Source organism: Lynx rufus, unplaced genomic scaffold (genome assembly GCF_022079265.1).
Source record: "Lynx rufus isolate CCGP_SWC_20201006 ecotype Redwood Valley unplaced genomic scaffold, mLynRuf1.p SCAF_1, whole genome shotgun sequence".
Lineage (NCBI taxonomy): Eukaryota > Metazoa > Chordata > Mammalia > Carnivora > Felidae > Lynx > Lynx rufus.
In genome coordinates this window covers 139,084,458-139,107,431 of record NW_025814823.1, presented here as the reverse complement: position 1 = coordinate 139,107,431, position 22,974 = coordinate 139,084,458, and the positions used below count along the sequence as shown (strand labels likewise).

Genomic DNA, 22,974 nt, shown 5'->3' with positions numbered 1-22,974 from the left:
GAAAAAAGGTGATTTTTTTGAGCTATAATATCTCTTTTTTTTTTAAAGTTTATTTATTTTGAGAGAGAGAGAGAAAGACGGAGACAGAGAGAGCACGTAAGTGGGGTAAGGGCAGAAACAGAGGATCCCAAGCAGACTCCACACGGTCAGCACAGAGCCTGACATGGGGCTTGAACTCACCAACCGTGAGATCATGACCTGAGCTGAAATTAAGAGTCGGATGCTCAACCAACTGAGCCACCCCCTGCTTCATGCGCTATAATATCTTGATAAAATATTCCTCCAGTCCAACTCTCTTGGCAATGATTATGCTTACCAAGTAAGCATCTGCTATTATTTTGTTTTCCCTGATGAGGACAAAAGGTTCTAAGAGGTTGACATGCGAAGTCTGGTCATCTTGACCGTTCTATTTATCCCTAAATGAAGAGACCAGAATTTGGGATTTCTGGCTAATCTCCTGGGATCTTGCTAAATAGGACATGGAGAGCATCCAGAACAAAGGAGGGAAGGAAGAATAAGTTTTAGACGACTGTGCTTTTCTCCTTGACCTCAAGCATAGAAGACTCCATGACTGGAGTCTTCCTGGTCTTGAGGAGAAGACTAGGCCATCAGTGGGGCTGCTGGCTGCTCTGCTCCCAGGAGGGCCGCTGGCCACTGTGATTCTACGCCCTGGACTCGGAGGGCGACCCAGCATTCATCCACCAGCTCGTGCTCTGGTTTCATCTGTGTTTTGAATTTATTTCCATTCCTTTCCACCCACCATTTTGACTCCCTTTGACCTCTTGCCATTCTCAGAGAACCTGAATAATCACATGTAAAAACGAAATCTCTGCAAGGTTCCTGCCCCTGGGGACGCCACATTTAGACGCAGAGGCTGTGAATGACGGATGGCTATAGGCCATTTTAAGGGCCACAGCATCCACTGTTCATTTGTAAAAACTTACTCTCCTGCCAGTTTCCTGCCAGAACTGATGTAAATCAATGTGTCAGTGTCTGGACTAAAATAACTTTTCTCCCCCTCTGCGAAAACAGGTTTTCAGATAGAGTTAGCCTGACCCTCACTGTGCCCCTGGGGAGGTGTAATAGCTCTGTGCCCTCTGACACTGCAGAAAGAGTGTGCTCCTGCACCCAGGAACAGCTTCTCCTGGATTCCAGGCTTCACCATGTCCAGCACTGAATGCAGCAGGGACCCAGGTAGCCAGAGCCGACAGCCTCCGGGAGCACACTTTCCAGAACTGCGTGGAAACTTTGCATCCAGGTAGAAGGGCTCCGGCTACACATAGTGGAAAAGGCCAGGGCCTGGCCAGGGTGATCCAACTTCCTTTATTTATTTTATTTTATTTTATTCATTTATTTTTGAGATACAGAACGAGTGTGAGAGGGGCAGAGAGAGAGGGAGAGAGAATCCCAAGCAGATTCCATGCTCTGTGTAGAGCCTGAGCCTGAGAGGTCACAACCTGAGTCGATGCCGAGAGTTGGGTGCTTAACTAACTGAGCCACCCAGGTGCCCCAAGAGTTATCCAACTTCTTTTTAAAAAAATTTTCAACGTTTATTTTATTTTTGAGAGAGAGAGAGAGAGCGTGCATGAATGGGGGAGGTGCAGAGAGAGAGGGAGACACAGAATCCAAAGCAGGCTCCAGGCTCTGAGCTGTCAGCACAGAGCCTGATGCAGGGCTTGAACTCACAGACCATGCGATCATGACTTGAGCTGAAGTCAGACACTTCACTCACTGAGCCACTCCAGGCGCCCCAGGTGATCCAACTCCTTATACCACACTCCATACATTCCCCTAACATGCAAACACACACACACACACACACACACACACACACACACAAACTCACACACACACTCTCTCTAAATAGGACTCAAGCCCACATTTAGGTTGGTGTCTTACAAAATAAAGCAACTTTGCAATTTCCCTTCTATAACCTAGCTAAGCTTTTATAATCCTGACTTCTTCTAGGTTCAGGGAATAGACATAGGCTGGAGTTCATCTTCTTAGCTGAGCTATTGAGTTATTAAAGATCTCCCTAACAGACGCCTATGTCAAGTCACGTTCACAGAAATTATGTATTTTTTTTTTCCGTATGAGACCAAAAATGTGCTGGTCTGATTTAATTCCTTTCCTTCTCTCTCATTTATGACTTAGTTTTATCACGAAACCAAAAAGGCGGGGGGGGGGCAGGGTCACATTTGATCTTTCAGTTGACCATTTCTTTGCAATTCTTTTAAGCCGTAACAATTTTCCATTAACTCATCTTTACCAAGATAAATGAAGGTGAAAACAAGCCTGTGGGGTGAGTGGTCTGGGAGGTGAGGGCTGGGAGGAGAGAGAGCTGGAAATGAACAATGCTGAACACGTGAGCGACCTATGCACCTCGTCTCAGATTTAACAGCCATTTGCCACGATTTACAATCCAAGGTACCATTCCTTGCCTCTTCTATCCCCAAGACATGAAGAACAGAAAGAACAAAAATGTCATGTATTTCTTACATTGATGACTTATGGGTTTTTAAGGAGGTTCTCTTGGACATCAGAGCAAGTTGCCCTTGACAGATGACTCTGCTACTGTATTTGATTTCAAGTTCCCACCAAGGAGTGCCAAACAAAATCGGTTGTTTTAAATTGTCCTATAATTTTTGCCCCTTCCCTCTACTCTGCCATGCCCCCAACCAACAAATAAATCACGCCAAGTTCTTTTAACCACACGCTTTAAAATGAAACAAGCACAAGGGACATTTTTCAACCTGACATCTGGACCCATTGTTCAGGAAGAACTTTACCAGGTGATGTTCAATTTCTCATGACAAATCACAGCATCCAGTCCATCTGGGAGAGCATTCTAGGGTGATTCGGGGAGGCTGAAGGGCTTCCTTCTGCCTCTGATATAGACAAACGACCTGTGCTGACACAGAGGGCTTTTAAGACTATCTAGTCACCCACTGAGCAAATTGAATCATCAAGCATGGATGCTGCCTCCACCAGATGGTCCAGGTCCAGATGATGCAGCTTATAGAAATAGCCTTCTGAACCCAAGGCGATTGAAGATGAAAAGAGAAAAAGAAAAGACAAACTTTGAAACTCAGCCTCCGTTCTTTCTCTCTTCAAGTTCTCCATTAGTCAATCCAAGGAGAGTATGTTCTGGAGAAACATAGTCTCATGTCTGAAAGTCATGGAAGATAGTTAATCAGGAAGTCATTGCTTTTCTTTCTTTTGCTCTTTCCTTTCTTTTCTCCCTCCTCCCCTTCCCTTTGTTCTCTCTTTTCCCCTTTCCCTCCCTCCTTCCTTCCCTCCCTTTCTTCTCCCTCCCTCCTCTCCTCCCCTCCCTTCTCTCCTTCCTTCCTTCCTCCCTCCCTCCCTCCTTCCTTCCTCCCTCCCTCCCTCCCTCCTTCCTTCCTTCCTCTCTCCCTCCCCCCTTTGTCTCTGTCTCTCTCATTCTTCTATTTCAGGACTTAAGATAGTTCTGGGCTCACAGAAGTTATGACATGGATACTTTGTGATCTTGCTTGGTTTGATTGGTGAGAACACCAGAGTCAACAGGGGACGAGTGCCCTACTTGAATAGGAGCTATAGCAGGAGGCTCTAAAGGATGTTACCCTGTGTTCTCTGCACAAGAAGAAGAAACCAGAGGGTGGGAGGAAAATTCCCAAAGAACAGTCTTAGCTTCTTGCCATGAATGGAGGGAGTCAAAAGCAGCTGAGAAATGAGCTATCAAAGGGGAACCTCAAAAGCCAGATTCCTGGGCAGAGAAGTCCTTACGCCCCAAATGGGAGGTTTTGAAGGGAGATTATGGACATGGCCTCTGAAGAGAAGCTATTTTTGAACACAGAATTTATTTAAAAAATTTCTTATTGTTTACTTATTTTTGGGAGAGAGGCAGAGCATGAGCAGGGGAGGGACAGAGAGAGAGGGAGACATAGAGTCCAAAGCAGGCTCTGTGCTGACAGAATAGCACAGAGCCTCAGGTGGGGCTCGAGTCTTCAACCATGAGATCATGACCTGAGCCAAAGTTGGCCGCTTAACCGACTGAGCCATCCAGGCACCCCTGAACACAGAATTTATAACCAGATCTCAGTTTTGTTCCTGTTTAGAGTATATTACCCACAGGGACTTGTGCCTGATGATGACAATAGTAGAATTTTAAAAATTCTTCTGAAACTAATCAGTTGGCTAACATCTGGCAGGTCATGGGCACATGTGACTAGAAGTGAGGAAAATGTGTTGATGTGACCCATGGTTTTATGGAGTGAAGAGAGGGTCTCAACCTCATTCCTAGCTTTCCCTTCCTCTGTAGGCAAAGGGTTCAATGTTTCATGTGTTAGAAGCACAAAGAACATGTGATAACACTCGCATGTTTATATTGATTTCCTGGCTTCGAGAAAAGGGTTTCTTGCTATCAAGAGCTTGGCTTTCTTAGGGGTCTCTGAAAAAAAAAAAAAAAAAAACCAACAAAGAGAAAATGCTTGTGGTGTTTTGAAACTTTTATCATGGAAAGTTCCAAAAACATACACGCATAAAGAGAGCATTGTCTACTGGCCCCATCCTCCCATCACGAGGCATCAGCAATTATCAGTTCAAGCCTGAGTGTGCTTCCTTAATTCTCCACCCTTTCCCCTGCCCCCAAGAGGACTTTCTTGACCAAGATCCCAGGCGTCATATTTTTTCACTGGTAACTACTTCGAACCTTATCTCTGAGAGCTATGGACTCTTCCTCTCTTTCTTAAACGTAACCGCAATATCATTATCACACCTAAAAAATCCTAACAATAATTCTTTAATGTCATCCAAATTTCATGACCTTTTGCATTTGATTGGTTTGAGAACCTTCTGGCTGGTGGGAAGGGGCTCTCTGGCAGGTCACTGGGCACCATGTTAATGCTTCTATTATGTGGTGTGATGTCCACAGGTATAATTAGGCCTGTGGCCTTCTCAGCCCCAGGCAGCCACTAACGAAAATGCAGGGCAACAGCTAAAGGAAAAAAAAAAAAAAAAGCTCTGATTTAGCAATTCCCCTCAGGCGTTCTTTTTTCCTCCTGGTTGTTATCCCACAACCAGTTACCATTTTGTAATTTCCCCAAACCACCCCCATTCTTGTATTATCTAATCACTTACAGAGCATCATAGATGTTGGTAACATTGTTGTGTTTCCGAGAAAATACTTCTCTATTTCTAAGTCTGTCACTGAGGCGAGAGCCATTGAACTCTGGAAAACTGTCGGGTTAGCTGTAATTATGGTGTGGGGTCAGGGACAAAGATTTGGGGAAAACACCAGGGCTCCTTAGAGCGAGGAAGGGGACCACTGAGGACAAGGCGCCCTCTGTTTCTGGCATATAATTGCTTTAGCATTGAAAAAAATGGCAATCCTTGACCTCTGAGTCTGGAACTTTCTTCAGCATCTCTGACAGAATGTCACTCTGTTTACGACTGTGGTGAGATGATCCTTTACTCCCAGTCTTCTCAAGAGTTGTGGATCACGACGAATATTGTCTGGCGGTCTCACGTTGAGCGTTTTGAACTACAACGAATCTAAAAGCTGTTTGGATCATTGTGTTTTGGGTTTGGTAATTTTTTCCAATTTGCAGGCACAGCCACTCACATCTAAGAGCACCAATTCATCGAGTTAATTGAGGTGGCCCAGCAAGGGCTTTTCGTTGCAAAATGTTAATTTGGAATAGGGCTTCAAACCTTTCTCTTCCTGGTAGAGCCACATGGCTCGATAGAGGCCCGTCCAGCTCTCTGGACAGTGCATGAGGACAGTGTTGATTATACAGTTCCATTTCGGCCACGGAAAGGTTCTGTGCCTGTGCCCTCAGGTAGAGACAGGGGAGAATTACAGTTGCCTTTTGAGTTCCCACGCTGGGCCCAGGTGTGTTCCTCCCTGCAATCCTATTAACTCACTCTGGGAAGGTAAAGGAGGGTGGGATTTGTCCCTTCCTTTTTGCATCACAACTGCCCCTGTTAGACTGGCTTTCCTCAAACCTTTGCTCTTTTATGCAAATATCCAAAGCCAATCAGTTCAGCAAACCTGCTGGCCCTCTCCTACTAAATGCAGGGTCTGTAGTTAGGCTCAGGGAAGCAAGAAATAGTGGAGATTTTTGTCCTCAGGGAAGAAAGATCTACCCCCAGGTAGCCTCGTCCAATACAAACCAATGTCCTGTTGACCCACCCTCTGAAATACCATCGAATCTGTCAACATTTCTCCATGGCCATCTGGCCCAAGCCACCGCCACCACCACCACCATCATCTGCGTGGCTGCTTGCAGGGACTTCTACCTGGTCTTTGTGCATCCACCTTTGCCTCTCTACAGTCCCATGTCAATCCACACAGCACATGAAACCAACTTTTCAAAAACAGACACAACGATAAATCACCCCTCGGCTTGAAGGCTAAAGGTACAAATTCTTAACAAGGCCTTCAAGGCCCCCCTGTCCCCCACCCCCCAACTGTCTCTTTTGCCCCCTTTGGCTCATCTCCCTCACTGCGGTTCACTGTGACCTGCAGGTCCTGTCCTCGAGAGACTTCCTCCTGCCCCAGCTCTCCCTGATAAACTCTTCCTTCCATTTGCCTAATGAGTTCCCAAGCAGCCAGGAGCTCTAGGCTCAAACATCTCTCCTTAGGGACTTTCCCAGAGAGCCACATAGCATCATGTTCTTCTCTGCAGTGTCCCTCACAGTTGTCATCTTCCTCTTGCTGTGTGATTACTTGATGTAGGCCTGTCTCTCCATGCCTTTTGGACCATAAGCAACATGATCCGTGAAGAAGACAGGGACCACGGCTCCTTTATTCACTGTTGCGTCCCTAGTGCCCAGCACAACCGCTGGTGTGGAACGAACGAACAAGGCAAATGCCCTAGGTCAGGGAGACAAGTCACATTGGGAAAGGTGGTCTGGTAGCCTTAGAAATGAAAGGCAGTGCTGAAAGATAAACTGAGGTACATTAAAACTTTTAAGAGCTTGTTTGAACAGAAATTGATCTGGGGATGCCTCGGCGGCTCAGGCGGTTGAGTGTCCGACTTCGGCTCAGGTCATGATCTCGCGGTCCGTGAGTTCGAGCCCCGCATTGGGCTCTGTGCTGACAGCTCAGAGCCTGGAGACTGCTTTGGATTCTGTGTGTCCCTCACTCACTGCCCCTCCCCCACTCATGCTTGGTCTCTCTCTCTCTCTCTCTCTCTGTCAAAAAGAAATAAACATTAAAAAAAACTTTTAAAGATTGGTTTGAAGAGGGCAGCAGGAAACAGAAGGGGTTAAGGGCGCTCTTCTGACCAGAGCACAAAGAGACTCTCATAGACCAAAGGCGAATGCAAAACAATGAAGTTATTGATTAGCTATAGCTCAAACGTTTGCTCTACTTGGAAAAGCCTAGGTGGCCATTTGTGATTGGTTGTCCTTAGGTTCCCACTGAGTAACCTTGAGGCTTTACAGGCTTCAGTTTTGGTTTGTTGATGTTGGTGGCTGCTAAGCTATTAGGACCACTTCAGTCTAATGACCACCTTGATTAACTAATTTAGCAGAAGAGAAGGGAAGGAAAGCAGAGATGAGAGACTTTGGGAGACAGAGTCGAGGTGACTCGAAAAGCACCAAAGGTAAGAGAGCCTTGACGTTTATGAATTCCCACACTTGATGGCTATTTCCCAGAATACATTGCTCAGCACACTTATCCCAAGAAGGGTCCCCTAAAAGAAAAAAAGGGGTCCACGGACAAATACTTTTGAAAAGTATTCTCATCCATATCTCTTTTTTGGAGCTTCACAATACGAATGATCATATTTGTACCTGATACTTTAAGGTTACTTAAAGAAAGCCTATTTGACTTGAAATGAGGAAGAGCTATTTGGTGGGTGGGAAGGAGTTACAGGGTAATTACCTTTTCTGATCTGTTGAGTTAAAATGCCAGCGACTATCCGAGCGGGGATGTTAAACAGGTCATTGCAAATGTAGCTCTGGAGATGAGAGGGTAGATATGTGAAAATGCTCAGAAAAATATAAGTTCAGGCCTGAACACGTCCATCTTCTACAGGAATGGGCTTTCTGGGGATACAGTCCTTTAGCCTCCAGATAAACTATCTTGGAGGAAAGTTCAGACAAAATGTGCTCACCAATCTCCCTTGCAGTTAAGGGTGGCCAGTAAAAATAAGTGGGAGTTGGTTGGGACTTCCTGCCCAGCTCTTCAGAAGGGACCTACCTGATATACCTGAGCTCCTAAGGAGTGGTATTCACCACAGCCAAAAAGGGGAAACAACCCAAATGTCTACTGACATGCATGGGTAAACAAAATGTGGTGTTGCTTTCTAAAGGGAAGAGCCAACAAAGAACCACGGGCAGGCCAGTGAAGTCTGGGTGCTTCTTGAGCGATAAGCAGGAGAATTACATTTTTTGCATGTTTCTTTAAAGGTAAAACCTCTTGGTAAATAATTCAACGCTATCATAATTTTAGGGGTGAGACTGCCAGGTTCTTGGCTACAATTCACGGTTGAGTATTAGTTGCACTATCTATGATTGAGCTAATTGTAGGTTACCGATGCCGTATGTATATTTATTCAATATCAACCCACATTTGTTTGAGTCCCACTTTGTACGTGTAGTGAGCAGCAAGGAACAATAGACCTGACTGAAGCCACAGTGATGGATCTTATTGCAAACCACAAGCTTTTAAAACTCCCCATTAAATGCAGAGAGTCCTCATGGAAGGAAGGAACTAAGATCCCTATTGATAAATACAGACACCGGATGACCTCATTGCCTCTGCCCCCTTCCACCCGCCAGAGTGTCTCTCAAGGTCCCTGGGTAATTGTGACACTAACAGGCTCCTTTGTAGATCAGCCATTAATTTTAATTTTTAAAAAAAAAAAAGTCTTGGGGTTGCATTTGAGCTCAAAAGAAGAATGAAGCCCCTGCAACCAAGAGTGATTGTGGGGCAGGTGGAGAGTAATGAAGACATGACCTTGGGCAAGTCTTCTCTGCAAAACCCAGCTCTTCATCTATAAAATACAAGTGTTGGAAGAGGTTATTTCAGGAACCTTCCAGAGCTGATAGTCTGTGATGCTAGTTATTGAGCTACTTAAATGAAACGGCTTGTGAGGAATTTGAAATTATGTCTCTCCTGGACTGTTAGAGCCCTAAGTTACGGGATGTTCAGTCACACATTCACTCATCCATACTTTCATCCACCGAGCATTTATCAAGGTCATACTGTGTGCCTGTTCTTAGCCGCTAGAATTGTGTTGATGGATATGACATGGTTCTTACCTAGAGAAACTCAGGGTTCACCTGCCGAGGCACAAACACCTTAAGAGCTTTAACAAAGGTGAGATTGCAAAGGAGGAAATAGCTGCAATATGTTTATGCAGGTATTATGCAGGACAAAAAAAAGTTTCTAAAGCAATTAAATGAGAAGACAGGATCTTAAAAAGAGGGGAATGCTCCAGCTTGGGAGCTAGAGAGGGAATGAAAGGGGTGAGGTCGTAGGGACCTATCATGCTAAGAATTTTGGTCATTTCTGGTTGAGAATAATCAAGGACAATTATTAAATAATCAAATAAACTAGGATAACAATCACATGATGAACAAACAAGAAAATAATCAAAAGTAGGTTCTAAAAGCATCCCACTCCCCTTTTTAAGAAAAGATTTTATTTTTAAGTAATCTCTACACTGAATGTGGGGCTCAAACCCATAACCCCAAGATCAAGAGTTGCATGCTCTGCTGACTGAGCCAGTCAGGTGCTAACATCATCTCTGAGAGCTCAGGATAAGAAAAATCCAAGGAGTTGTTCATATCCGTAATCTCGTGGAATGTGACAGCCGAAACTGTAAGGATGTCCCCAGGAAGGTTCCACAAAACTCAAGAGGTAATCATCCCCCCTGCCTCATATTATCACTTTAACAGAGTAACATGACCCGCAAATGGCAAGATTTCATTCTTTTTCATGGCTGAGTAATATTCTACTGTATATATGTACCACATTTTCTTAAAAAATTTTTTTTAAATGTTTTTACTTATTTTTGAAGGAGAGAGAGAGAGAGAGCGCGCAAGCATGAGCAGGGGAGGAGCAGAGAGAGAGGGAGACACCGAATTCGAAGCAGGTTCAGGTTCTGAGCTGTCAGCACAGAGCCCAACGCTGGGCTCGAACTCACAGACCGTGAGATCATGACCTGAGCCCAAGTCAGATGCTTAACCGACTGAGCCACCCAGACGTCCCTGTACCACATTTTCTTCATGGAGCTAGAGAGTATACTGCTCACATGTGGAATTTAAGAAACAAAATAGGGGTGGCTATCTGGATCAGTCATTGGAACATGCAACTCTTGATCTTGGGGTTATGAGTTCAAGACCCATGTTGGGTGTAGAAATTACTGAACAGAGAGAGGGAGAGAGGGAGAGAGGGAGGGAGGGAGAGAGGGAGAGAGAGAAAGAGAGAGAGAGAAAGAGAGAGCGAGAGAGCGAGAGGAATCAAGAAATAGACTCTTAATTATAGAGAACTGATCGTTACCAGGGGGGAGGGGGGTTGGGTTAAACAGGCAATGGGGACTAAGGAGGGCACTTGTGATGATCACTGGGTGATGTATGGAAGTGCTGAATCACTATATTGTACACGTGAAACTAATATAACACTGTATGTTAGCTGACGGAAATTAAAATAAAAACTTAAAAAAACCCCAGAGTAACATGACCTAATGTGTCATGATTCAATGTCAAAACGCTCAAGTGAGGTCCTTCTTTTTTTAGTGTTTCAAGAAGGCAGAGGGATAGCTTTGAACTTGGACTGATGTAGATCAAATAGCAATTCCATGTAACCTTACACTGATCACTTAATCTCTCTGAACCCCAATTTACTCTTCCATAAAATGAAGGTAATACTTCCTACTTTTTAGGGTTATGAGAATCAAATAAATCAATGAAAGTATTTAGAATTTGCTAGTGCAATTATACATTTATTGCTGTGATTTTTATTTTTTTTATTTATTTTTTTCTTTTCTTTTTTTTTTTTTAATTTTTTTTTTTTCAACGTTTATTTTATTTTTGGGACAGAGAGAGACAGAGCATGAACGGGCGAGGGGCAGAGAGAGAGGGAGACACAGAATCGGAAACAGGCTCCAGGCTCTGAGCCATCAGCCCAGAGCCCGACGCGGGGCTCGAACTCACGGACCGCGAGATCGTGACGTGGCTGAAGTCGGACGCTTAACCGACTGCGCCACCCAGGCGCCCCAACCTCTGGATCTTTTAAATGATGCTTTCTCAGTCATGACTTCATTTTTCTTGGGGTTAGTCTCCGCGGTAATTTTCTTTCCTTTTTTCTATAATTGAAATATATCTGACGTATCACATCGTGTAAACTTAAAGTGCACAACATGCTGATCGGATACATTTGTATATTACAGCATGGTTGCCACTGTAGCAATTATAAACGACTCTCAGGTCACGTAATTATCATCTCAGTGGTTCGAATAATTAAGACAGTTTCTTAAGCAAGTTTGATGATTACAATACATCGTTGTTGTCTGCATTCACTATATTGTACATTAGATCTCTAGCACATTGCAAATTTGTACCCTTGATCAGCATCTGTCCCGTCCCGCCACCCTCCATCCCCTGGTAACCATAATTTTACTCTGTTATTACAAGTTGGTTTTTTTTTTTTATAAGATTCCACATATAAGCAATATGCAATATTTGTCATTCTCCATCTGACATCTCGCTTAGCATAATGTCCTCAAGGTCCATCCGTGTTGTCACACTGCAATTTTCTAAAGTGGATAATGTTAAGGTCTAAGTACTTCGGGTGCTTGGGATAACCATCACATCAAGATAAACTCCTCTGTCAGATTTTAAAGTTACAGACGGATCTGTAGCAGACTCAAATAATAATTTGGGTGTTCTAGGCATTATTCTCACTGGAGTATGCGCAGGGAAATTCTTCTGCAGGCATGATTTTCTGCTTGACACTTTCTTCCTGAATATGGAAGAAAATGGCCTTTCCCCATTTCCCTTTCTTCAAGATTTGGTCCTTCATCTAGACCCTCCTGAGATAACCTCCAGATCACGGTGTCTTGCAAAACACATGGACTTCAAAGTCAGATCTCAGCTGCAATCTGGACTTACTACTTAACCAACTACGAAAATGTGGGCAGAGGCTTTGGATTTATTGTACATCAGGTTCTTCTTCTACAAAATGAAAATAATAATAACGTGTGTTTCAGAGGGTTATTACAGATGTCACCAGATGTAGACATTTTATTTGCCTTAGCTTCTCTTGTAGAGAACACTGTATTTGTCTGGAAGGAATACCGGGGCGAGGGTAAGACCCCTAAGGGCAAGCTCAAGACACCCGATGTGATTAATACACTCAATTGCAGGCAATACGAGGAGGATTTGACTTAGCTTATAAGGAAAAAGGGAAAGGGAAAGGAGGAGAGAGCGGAGATAGGGAGATGGTGGAGGGCTCTATATTGTTCAGTTAGACATTTCCTCAAGCCCTTTTCTTGCCCCCTAGCAAATCTATAAATTTGATCAAACTCACCAGATTGGTTCTAGAAACATGTGAATGGGGCTGGATTTCCATTTGGGATCAAAGAGGAGATAGCACATGTGGATGTAAACCAGGTAAAAGATTAGACTAATGCTCTGGGAGTTCATGGAAATTGAGGGAAGGGCTTGGAACTTCCATGGTTTTTAGAATTGAGGTTCAAGCCAAGTTCACTAGAGGTCAAGGAACAAGGAAATCCTAGGGGATGGCTGGATTCTTGAGGATTTGAGTTAATGTACCTAAAATTGTCTACTACGCATTGTTCATCTAAAAACTGATGGCTACTGGAGTGCCTGAGTGGCTCCGTCCATTGAGCATCTGACTCTTGATTTTGACTCAGGTCATGTTCTCCCAGTCTGTGAGTTCAAGTCCTGCCTCAGGCTCTGCACTGACAGTGTGGATCCTGTTCGAGATTCTCTCTCTCTCCCTCTCTTTCTGCCCCTCCTCCAATTTCTTTCTCTCTCTCTCTCAAAAGAAATAAACTTTAATAAAAAAATAAAAACGATGGCTGCTATCTTTGGCCACATGCAAATCCAATGTTGAGTATTAGACTTGAATTGCATTTCAAAGCTGGAGCTAAGCCCAGATGGAGAAATTAGATATAAGAAGACTTCATCTGACTTAAAGAGGGGAGGGAGGAGAGAGTGCAGAAAAGAGATGCCCAAAATAGGTATTTCTGTCCATCCAGTCCTCTGTTTGTCGTTTCTAAGTCCAGAAACAAGAGCTGTCATTTTTACATTCCTAGTAACTAGCTCTGGAGCCTTTAACATGCCTTCTAATGTCTCAGCCTTAGTTTGACTTTTTTTGCAAAGTGAATTTCCCTACATTGACCTCAAAGGAAGCATGTCTGGTTTGAATGAAATAAGGGAACGTGAAAGTACTTTTCCAAATATGAAGTCTTACACAAGAGCAATCGTGAGCATGATCATGGCTGCCCTGACCACCCACCACCGCAAGCTACTTAAGGGCATGGGTTACTGTCTTATTCATGGCCTTATCTCTTTGCCTAAGACAATGCCCAGAAAGTATTTACTGAGTGAACAAATGACTGCATTCAGCATTTTTCACTTTTTGAATAACCACCACACCTGAAAGTTTATCGTCTACACTGTCTTCATAGCACCTATGCCAACGTTTCTCTGTTCCTCTGACCCCCCACCTCCATTTCTTCTCTTTGAGCTCATGACTTCATCCACTAAAGAAGAGTATTAAAAAAAAAAAAAAGTTATTGCAATTCTTCCTCTTGAGCCAATTCTGTGCATCTGGGATTTCTATTTCCTACCCATAAACCCAAGTGATCTGGTTTCTGTCCCGACACTCGACTGAAATTGTTCCCAAATAGTCAATGTAAATTCACCAATTGGAAAGCCTGATTACCTTTTCTTAGACTTTATTCTTCTTGACCTCCTTGAAACACAGGACACTCCGGTTACATTTGGCCACTTTATCCTTTGGCCACTGGACTCTACCCCCTGGGGTCTTTTACCATAAATAATGTATATCCCCCTTGGCTTCCCTCCCTTCTTCTATCTGTCCCCATTTCTGGACCAAATTCTCATTCCCTCCTCAATGAGTCTCCAATGGTTTCTACCTTTTCAACTTCCTGATACGTGTGCCCTGCCTGCTTTGGGCACCAGCACCTGGATCATATTTTCCCACGTCATAGACTCTCCAATTCCCTAGTGCTCTAACATGCTGCTCTGTGCTTCTGGGAGGATGCTTGGGATCCACCTCCACCTCTACCTTGGGGCAGGTCTCCCCTTCCTGAAACTGGAAGGCAGCAGCTGAACAGAGGGACATAGGGACAGTCTCTTCAGTCTTCCCCTCTCTTGGAATGTATCACAACATCGTCTGTGATTCCTGTTTAGATGACTCAGGGACACATTTCTCTGGCTGTCATGTCACCAGACATCAGTCCACATTTCCCATGGCTTCCTAGATACTTCTATTAGAAGCCCCTGCCACCTTCTCAGCCTCAACTCTATTAAAATCTGACCCACCTTCCCACATAATCTGGATCTCCCTCTTTACAGTCAATAGCACTACCATTTTCTCCAGTTTTTAAAGTTTATTTTTCATTTTCAAATTCATCTCTGATTCTTTCTGCTACTTCTAACTTATTTCTGCTCTGTTTAATTATAGTAAAATAACTTGCTGCCTCTTCCCCTCTTCTCTATAACATCCCTCTCATTTTCCCTCCTTTTCATTTCCACTCAATTTCCATTCCAGCCTCGCTTTTGTGTAGGTCATCATCTCAGGTCTGAATGAATACAGAATTCCTCAGCTTACCAGGAGTTGGAGCTTGGAGTATTTGGAGTTGGGCTGCCTAGGTTTGTGTCCAGACCTTACTGCTTCTTACTGTGTATTGAGGACATTGTCCTTGGGCCGTATCCCTGGCCAGATATGCATGACCTGTTCCCCTCACTGCTCAGCTTCTACTCCCGCTGCATGGCTCAGCTTGTCTCACCTCCATGTGGCCCCCGTGACACAGCCATTGCACACTGCTTTCTTTCTCCTCTGAAACACGCTAGCCTTTATGTATTAGTAGCACCATTTCCTAGTTAGGAAAACTTACATCGTACTACATGAATGTATCCAGTAAATATTTACAGAGCGCTTTCCTAGGCACTGGGGAAATAGTGTGGCATAGGGTATATAATGAAGCCTACATTCTAATTATGCAGGTATGGAAGATGTGGTTGGCAATTATGTAAACAAGTCAGCAATCAAGAACAACCTAGTAATAGGCACTATGACAAAAATGAAATGGCGATGGATCTGAAAGTGTTTCATCAGCTATTTTGGATTGGTGGTATAGACAAGGAGAATGTGTTGATTTTCTGAGGAGGGAACAGCGAAACTGAGATCTGAATCACGGAAGAGTTAACCCTGGGACGATCTGGGACCAGAAGTGTCTAGGTGTAGAGACCAGCAAGTTCAGTGCCCCAAGGATGGAACAAGCCTAGTGACTGGAGAAACACAAAGAAGGTCCATTTACCTGCAGGGTATATATAGGAGGAGGCAGATAAGTCAGAGAGGTTGCCATGGGCGTATGGGAGCCCCAGATCAGATACAGCCTTGTAGCCTCAGGTAGGAAGTTTTAGATTTAAGTTTAGATGTGGTGAAGCAGAAGAATGATACGGCCCGATTTATTTTGAAAATCTCACTCTGGCTGCTGTGTGGAGAAATAGCAGAGGAACATCCAAGTGGAGGCAGGGAGGCTGGCTGCGAGGCCACTGCAGGAGTCCCAGAGAGTGTTGGTGGTGGGAACGGCACGGGATGGGGGAAGGGTGCACACTGGGATATGTTTTGAAGGTGTGGTTGGCATGGCTTGCTGACAGATTGATGTAACCGTGGATGGGAAATGACAAACCAAGGATGTTGGGGTCTCAGCTTGAGCAATTCGTGGTAAGAGTTGCTTTTTACTGAGGTGAGGATGACAGGGCTCCCCTCCGTGAGGCGGGCAGAAGGTAAGTGTTTTAGAGGAGAGAGAAGTCCCTATGGGCAAGAGGGCAGGTTGGCTCCTCGGAAGGGGACAAGCTGAGCCTTGAACGATCATCATGGAACTTAATCTAAGAGAGGTTCAACTTATTTTTTTACATTTCGATATCGGGTTTTAATAAGAGAGATATTCAAAATCATTATGGTCGAAATTATTACATCAAAAACTTTTATAATAAATGCTTGTTGTTAGTCTACATACAATTTCGTTTTTGGTGCAAAGTTCTTTGACTGCAAGAAAGAATTTTTGGCTTACTTCACTAATAGGAATATCTCTTAATGTTGGGGTGGCCTCTTCTTCGTATTTCTTCTGCTGTTGATTTTTAGCCTAGTTATCTGTGATGGCATGAGTGGAGTTGAGCTGAGAGGTACTCATCATGTTTATTCCCAACAAGAGTACGTAACCGATTACTATAGTAATGAGGAGGTAGACGGACAACGCAAACGCCCAATACTTTTGAGGCCAGTAGGTTAAGCCTAAGGAGTTTAGCCAAGATTCAGAAATAAAAGCTCATAGAAGATATAGTATGAAGCCACATTGGGAGCTTAAGAAAAGAGCAAAGCCGGGGCGCCTGGGTGGCGCAGTCGGTTAAGCGTCCGACTTCAGCCAGGTCATGATCTCGCGGTCCGTGAGTTCGAGCCCCGCGTCGGGCTCTGGGCTGATGGCTCAGAGCCTGGAGCCTGTTTCCGATTCTGTGTCTCCCTCTCTCTCTGCCCCTCCCCCGTTCATGCTCTGTCTCTCTCTGTCCCAAAGATAAATAAACGTTGAAAAAAAAATTTTTTTAAAAAGAAAAGAGCAAAGCCATACATCGCTCTTTCTGGCAATGGTGATGGTGAATGTTCCACCATTTCCCCTGTGGCTTTAGACAATCTTGGGTCCTCGAAGCGCCCACTCAGGCCCCTCCTGACAGCTCGGCCACCTCAGCTTCGAGTCCCCTGTGCAAGTGCTGCCCTGGGCTTTCGATATGTTAGGGTGAATGGATATATTTGATGAGAAAGCTAAGGACAGAGAGACTACATATGTTAAAACCAAGTCTGTCCTCATTCACACCAACGATTTTGCTAAACTCAAACCTCATTAGGTTTCGGCACTTTACTGGCCCATGTTGCTGAAGCGTTAGCAGTGAGGTGGAGGGAGATGTAGAGATTTGAAGAACGGGATTCGACAGCAGAGGGACTTCAGGTACGTTCTCTGACCTTCTCCCATGGCTCTGACTTCTAAAGCCTCACCTTTTCCATTCATACTTGTGCTGGTTTTATGTTTGTCTGACTTGTCTCTTTGTCTTTGATGGCACCCCTGTTTTTGTTCCCTGGGGGCCTTCATTTAATACTCTTCACTGATCTCCTGTCTCCCTTGCCTGAGGAATTCTCTTTCATCATCAAAAGCATTTCATCAGGCACCTATTTAGCACCCTGCTCTGTGTTAGGAGCTAGACATGTTTCTGGCCTCCAGGTTTCTGACAATTCTTAAATTCCTTTTATATTGTGCCTTTTTGCAGAAATTGTTGTGGCCGCCCAGTCTACACCACCAGACTTCAGAGAGTTGGTGACAGTGGACCTTGCTCCAGCTCTATGGCAGGCGCTCGGATGTGGCTGGTAATTAGAGAAACTCTACGTTTCCTGGGCTCTCTGTGTTTTAGGGCAATGGCTATGGCCAGAGTGCTCATGAGCCAGATAGAGCAAGGTTCGAATGCTGACGGCTACTTTCTAACTGCGTGATGTGACTGACAGTGCTCGTTTTCCTAAACCTCGGTTTCCTTCATTGTAAACAGGCTATTACACAGCTACTTAGCAGTGCTGTGGAGACCTACGTGAGCTAATGTATGTAAGCCCCCAGCACAGTGCCCGACACAGGTAAGGGGTCAATAAATGGTGGAATTTCTTACTGATTTATCAATCTGTCATTATTGATAAAATGACATGCCCAGTAGAGCATTAACAAGGGATAGAAAAACAGACACAAATACGATGAGAAAGTGATGATAGAATCTTAGACGTGGAAGAGGCCAAAGTAGAAGAGATAAAAGTTATTCAGAAAATAAATGGTGAGTGCATACATGGAAATTTATTTATTTATTTATTTAAAAAAAATTTTTTTTTCAACGTTTTTATTTATTTTTGGGACAGAGAGAGACAGAGCATGAACGGGGGAGGGGCAGAGAGAGAGAGGGAGACACAGAATCGGAAGCAGGCTCCAGGCTCCGAGCCATCAGCCCAGAGCCTGACGCGGGGCTCGAACTCACGGACCGCGAGATCGTGACCTGGCTGAAGTCGGACGCTTAACCGACTGCGCCACCCAGGCACCCCTATACTTGGAAATTTAAAGGCTTGTGTTGTCAGCCTGATTGAGTTCATGGGGGTCTGAAAGGGCAGGGTAATAATATTTCCCAGGACCCACCCCCTCAGGAATAGTAAGCTATAGGACTTCTTTCTTCCTAGATACACAGAAAGGCAGCAGCACAGTGGATAACTTCCCGAAGACTTCTTTAGGAAGGTTTGCAGGCAGGGACTGAATCTCTGAAAAAATCCACTCCAGGGGGGCACTGATGCTCTGAGGGCCAGGAAATGGTTCTCTGAAGGGCCTTCTCTTGGCTTTGCCTCGGACAGGATTGCACTAACTTCTTCGAGTTAGCCTATAGTTTGGCAAAAAGCCTTCCCTCCTGGGTAGCTGAATAATTTTCAGATGATCCAGCTGGCACATTGTAGAAATGGGCTAATGAGTCAGGAATGATCTTCTAAGGCTCTTCCACACCAAACTCGCTCAAGGGTAGAGAATTTCCAGGAAAGTCAGTGGAAGATTTATGAGACGAATCCCGGAACTATTTTCTCCTCCATCTATTGTTTCAGAAACAGTGGGCTTGCGGGGCGAGGGGTGGAGAGGGCAAATTAGCGTGGGACAAAGACACGACTCCTGCTTTCCAGAGAGAGCTGGAGAAAAGAGTGACTCCAGAAGCCAGCTAATGAGGATTCCATGACAAGGTAATATTCAAGATTGGAATGCGCCTGCCTGCAGGCCCCACAGAGCCTCAGAGATGAATTTGAGGAGGAAAAGAGGTGCAAAACTCAGAGGCACTGAGGGGAGAAAGCTTACTCCAACTCTGTGCTGGAAGGGGTCTGATCAGCTGGCTCCTCTGTGTTCACATAGATGGGGAAGAGGTGGAGGGAGAGAAGAGGAGGGGGAGTGGGAAGGTGGAGGAGGAGGAGGAGGAGGAGGAGGAGGAGGAGGAGGAGGAGAAAGTGGTAGCTGCAGTGCTGAGCCTGGTGGTGTTTCTTGTCACCAGGTGAAATTCCTTATTCACTCCCCGCATGTTGCTGCCTTTTCTTGGAGTGAGATGGTCTTTCCGTTACATCGTTACATGGTAGGCTGGAGAGCTACCGAGGCTTTCATAGAACCCGAGAGTCCTTTACAGAAAACTTAGGGGATATGACTTGGATCGCTATTGGATCATTGGGAGAATATCTACAAGAGGGTGCTGCTCTTTGGTAAAAAGGGCTCCTACAGGCACTCAAAATATGGGGACGTCTGGGGTGCCGGCCTGGCTCATTTGGTGGAACGTGCGACTCGATCTTGGGGTGGTGAGTTAGAGTCCCACATTGGGTGCAGAGATAACTTAAAAATAACATCTTAAAAACCCCCACATTTATATTTTTAAGAAATACAAAACGGCAAAAGGGAATAACAAGACTTGATTAATTTGGTTCCATTTCGGTCATGCAGGGACAAAGGGGATAGATCCATCAGGCATGATTTACATGGATAGATTGTCCAAAGAAGCTTGATTGTGCCACAGCTTTAAGGTTTCTTCTTCAAAAAATCTTGTAGTTGTAAAAAGTGGAACAATTGAATTATTAGAATTGCACCTCCTGGATGTCCCCCAGCCAGAAATAGTCAAAAAGTATGCCAACACTGGGGGAGACATCAGGCACATGTGGAACCCACCAGTTGGATAACCAAGATATAATAAGCCATAGGCAAGGCCTTATCTTGGTTAACAAGGTGGTCACAAGAAGAAGAGGTCTTCTGGAGGCCAGGGACAGTGGTTGGGACTTTCAGTTCAGATTCCTCCTAGGCCCGCAATGGCTGCTGTCACATGGGCACAACGGTTGGCTTCCCACCTACTTCCAGCTCCACCCGAAGCTTTCCAAACATGGATGAACAGTTTAATAAGTAAAACTGAGGGGCGCCTGGGTGGCTCAGTCGGTTGAGCATCCGACTTCAGCTCAGGTCATGATCTTGCAGTCTGTGGGTTCGAGCCCCCTGTCGGGCTCTGTGCTGACAGCTCGGAGCCTGGAGCCTGCTTCAGATTCTGTCTCCCTCTCTCTCTCTGCCCTCCCCTTGCTCATGCTCTGTCTCTGTCAAAAATAAATAAACATTAAAAAAATTAATAAGTCAAACTGAGCTTTTCATAATATAGTAGGCTTTAACTACTGACAGTCTTGGTAGCAGAAAGGATGTTCACATCATTTCCCTTCCAGACATTTCTAAGAGGTCTCCAACACTCTCAGAAATGACTCTTCTTTTCTTTTCTTTTTTTTTAATTATTATTTTTTAACATTTATTTGGTTTTGAGAGACAGAGACAGAGTGTGAGCGGTGGAGGGGCAGAGAGAGAGGGGGACAGAACCGGAAGCAGGCTCCAGGTTCTAAGCTGTCAGCACAGAGCCCAACATGGGGCTCCAACCCAGGAACCGTGAGATCATGACCTGAGCCGAAGTCGGCTGCCTAACTGACTGAGCCATCCAGGTGCCCCAAGACTCTTATTTTCAAATAAAAGGAGTTTTCTTGGATGAATCCACCATTTTTACAGTTGATTTTTTCAATACTTAAGGTCTCTAAAATGTGTTTGTCCTTCCCACTAATATGAAATTTTGTGATGGCATGCATACGTGTGTGCATGGGAGAAGTGAAGAAAGGGCTCAAGTATAGCAAAGAAAACTTCAGTTTGACTACAAGCCTCGGGCCCTAACCATAGGCTCCAGATTGGGGAGCCTTCAAAACTATTCCCTTCAAAACCAGAAATAATAATAAGTAATAATCTTCTGTTAATGGTTCATCCCGTATACCATTGACTTATCCTTTGGAGGAAGATTGAAATGAGTTACCATGTCAGAACTGGCAGCCACAGGTCACATGTTCAAGATTCGATTATGAGAACAAAACTTTTAATTAAGACTTTTAATTTTGACTTCTGTTTGTAAGATGTGCAGGATTCCAAGCCTTGCAACACTTGGGAATACCCAGTGGATTTTTTTTTTTTTTCATAACTCTAAGTCTTTGCTAACAGGAAACAGAAAAGACTGATTAAAAATTTTTTTGGAGCTGGGTCTGGTGGGAATTAGAATGACACCCATGATGCATTTCACAGGGGCTGCTAAACAGCTTCAGATAGAAATTACTTTCGGTGCTTTTTTCCCTTCTCGTCCTGAACAGGAGCTTGTGTTTCCTGCTGATTACAGAAAAAAAAAAGCCGCTGTGTTTACCAACATTGCTGATCCAGTCAATCCCTCTGGCCTCTGTGTTTTGAACTAATGTGTGGTTTCTTTGAGTCTGAAGTAGGCTTAGAAGCAGAGGTTCAGACCACCCACTTTTAGGATCACTAAGGCAGTGCTAGAACTAAGTTGAAACTGAGGTACTTCATGCAAGCTCGTGGGTTTGAGCAGAGGCAATTTTAATGGTCAGAAAGCATTTTGAAGCCATTTTCATATTAATGTCCCCAGTGGATGGGGCCAAGACCGGGCCTCCTGCCTACCCATGCTGTGTGAATGAATCTACCTGCATATGAAGTATAATTTCAGTTTCCTGACTTGTCAGCAAATGCAAACATTATTTAGGCATTTTCATTAAAAAGAAAAAAAAGAAATGAAATCAGGGGACCTGGGTGGCTCAGTCAGTTAAGCATCTGGCTCTTGATTTCGGCTCAGGTCATAAACGCACGGTTCCTGAGATGGACCCCCGCCCCGGGCGCCACCCTGACATTGTGGACCCTGCTTGGGATTCTCTCTCTCCCTCTCTCTCTCTGCCCCTCTCCCACTTGCTCTCTCTCTCTCTCTCTCTCTCTCTGTCTCTCAAAATAAATAAACTTAAAAAATGACATCAGAATGCCCAACATTCTCCCATTGATTGCCTATTTTCTCTCTCTAGTAGGAAAACTCTATTTGTTTTTTAAAGTGTATTTATTTATTTTGAGAGAGTGAGCAGGAGAGAGAGAATCCCAAGTAGGTTCTGTGCTGACAGCACAGATGGCAGGGGTCATTCTCAAGAACAGTGAGATCGTGACCTGAGCCGAAATCAGGAGTCGGACGCTTACCAGACTGAGCCACCTAGGTGGCCCTCTGTGTAAATCAGGCATACTCAACCCTTTCCGGTGAGCAGCTAGCTTTGAGTTTGCCAAGTTTTCCAATAATCATAGATTATTCAACCTGGATCCTTGGCTCGAATTCTTTCATCTTATTGGTGTGGCAACCACGGTCTTGGCTACTGCATTTATTCGTTTAGTAATTTCTTCATGCATCTAAGTTTTACAGATCTACTATGTGTTGGGCCCTGTGTTAAGCACTGGGTATACCATCATGAGCAAGACAGAAAGGATCCCTTAAGGAGTTTGCAGTCCGGTCAGAGAGGTAGATGCTAAGAAAATAAACGTTACACATGTTAATGCATTTCATGAATTGAACAGGCAGGTGGGGTCGGGGGGTGGGGGAAAGGGAGAACCTCTCTTGGGTAGAGTCTTCAGGTAGGAAGACCCTGGAAAGTGATGTTTTAGGCACTGGGAGAGGAAGGGGTGTGTTGTGAGTACATTGCTGATAGAAGGAAGAATGGGAGTTATGGTGAAGAAGCGAAGACATCCACGGGCCATTCTCAATTCTCCAAAAGGAATCCTCGTCAATTTTCCTGTGGGTCCCAGGGGACTATCAGTGTTGGGCTGGTGGATCTTGAATGGGCAG

General features: G+C 44.6%; 1 pseudogene; it reads right to left on the bottom strand.

Moving 5' to 3' along the window:
* Positions 1–600: 600 nt before the first annotated feature.
* Positions 601–16,879, bottom strand: LOC124509700 (phosphatidylinositol N-acetylglucosaminyltransferase subunit P-like; annotated as a pseudogene).
* Between the last annotated feature and the right edge of the window lie 6,095 nt (positions 16,880–22,974).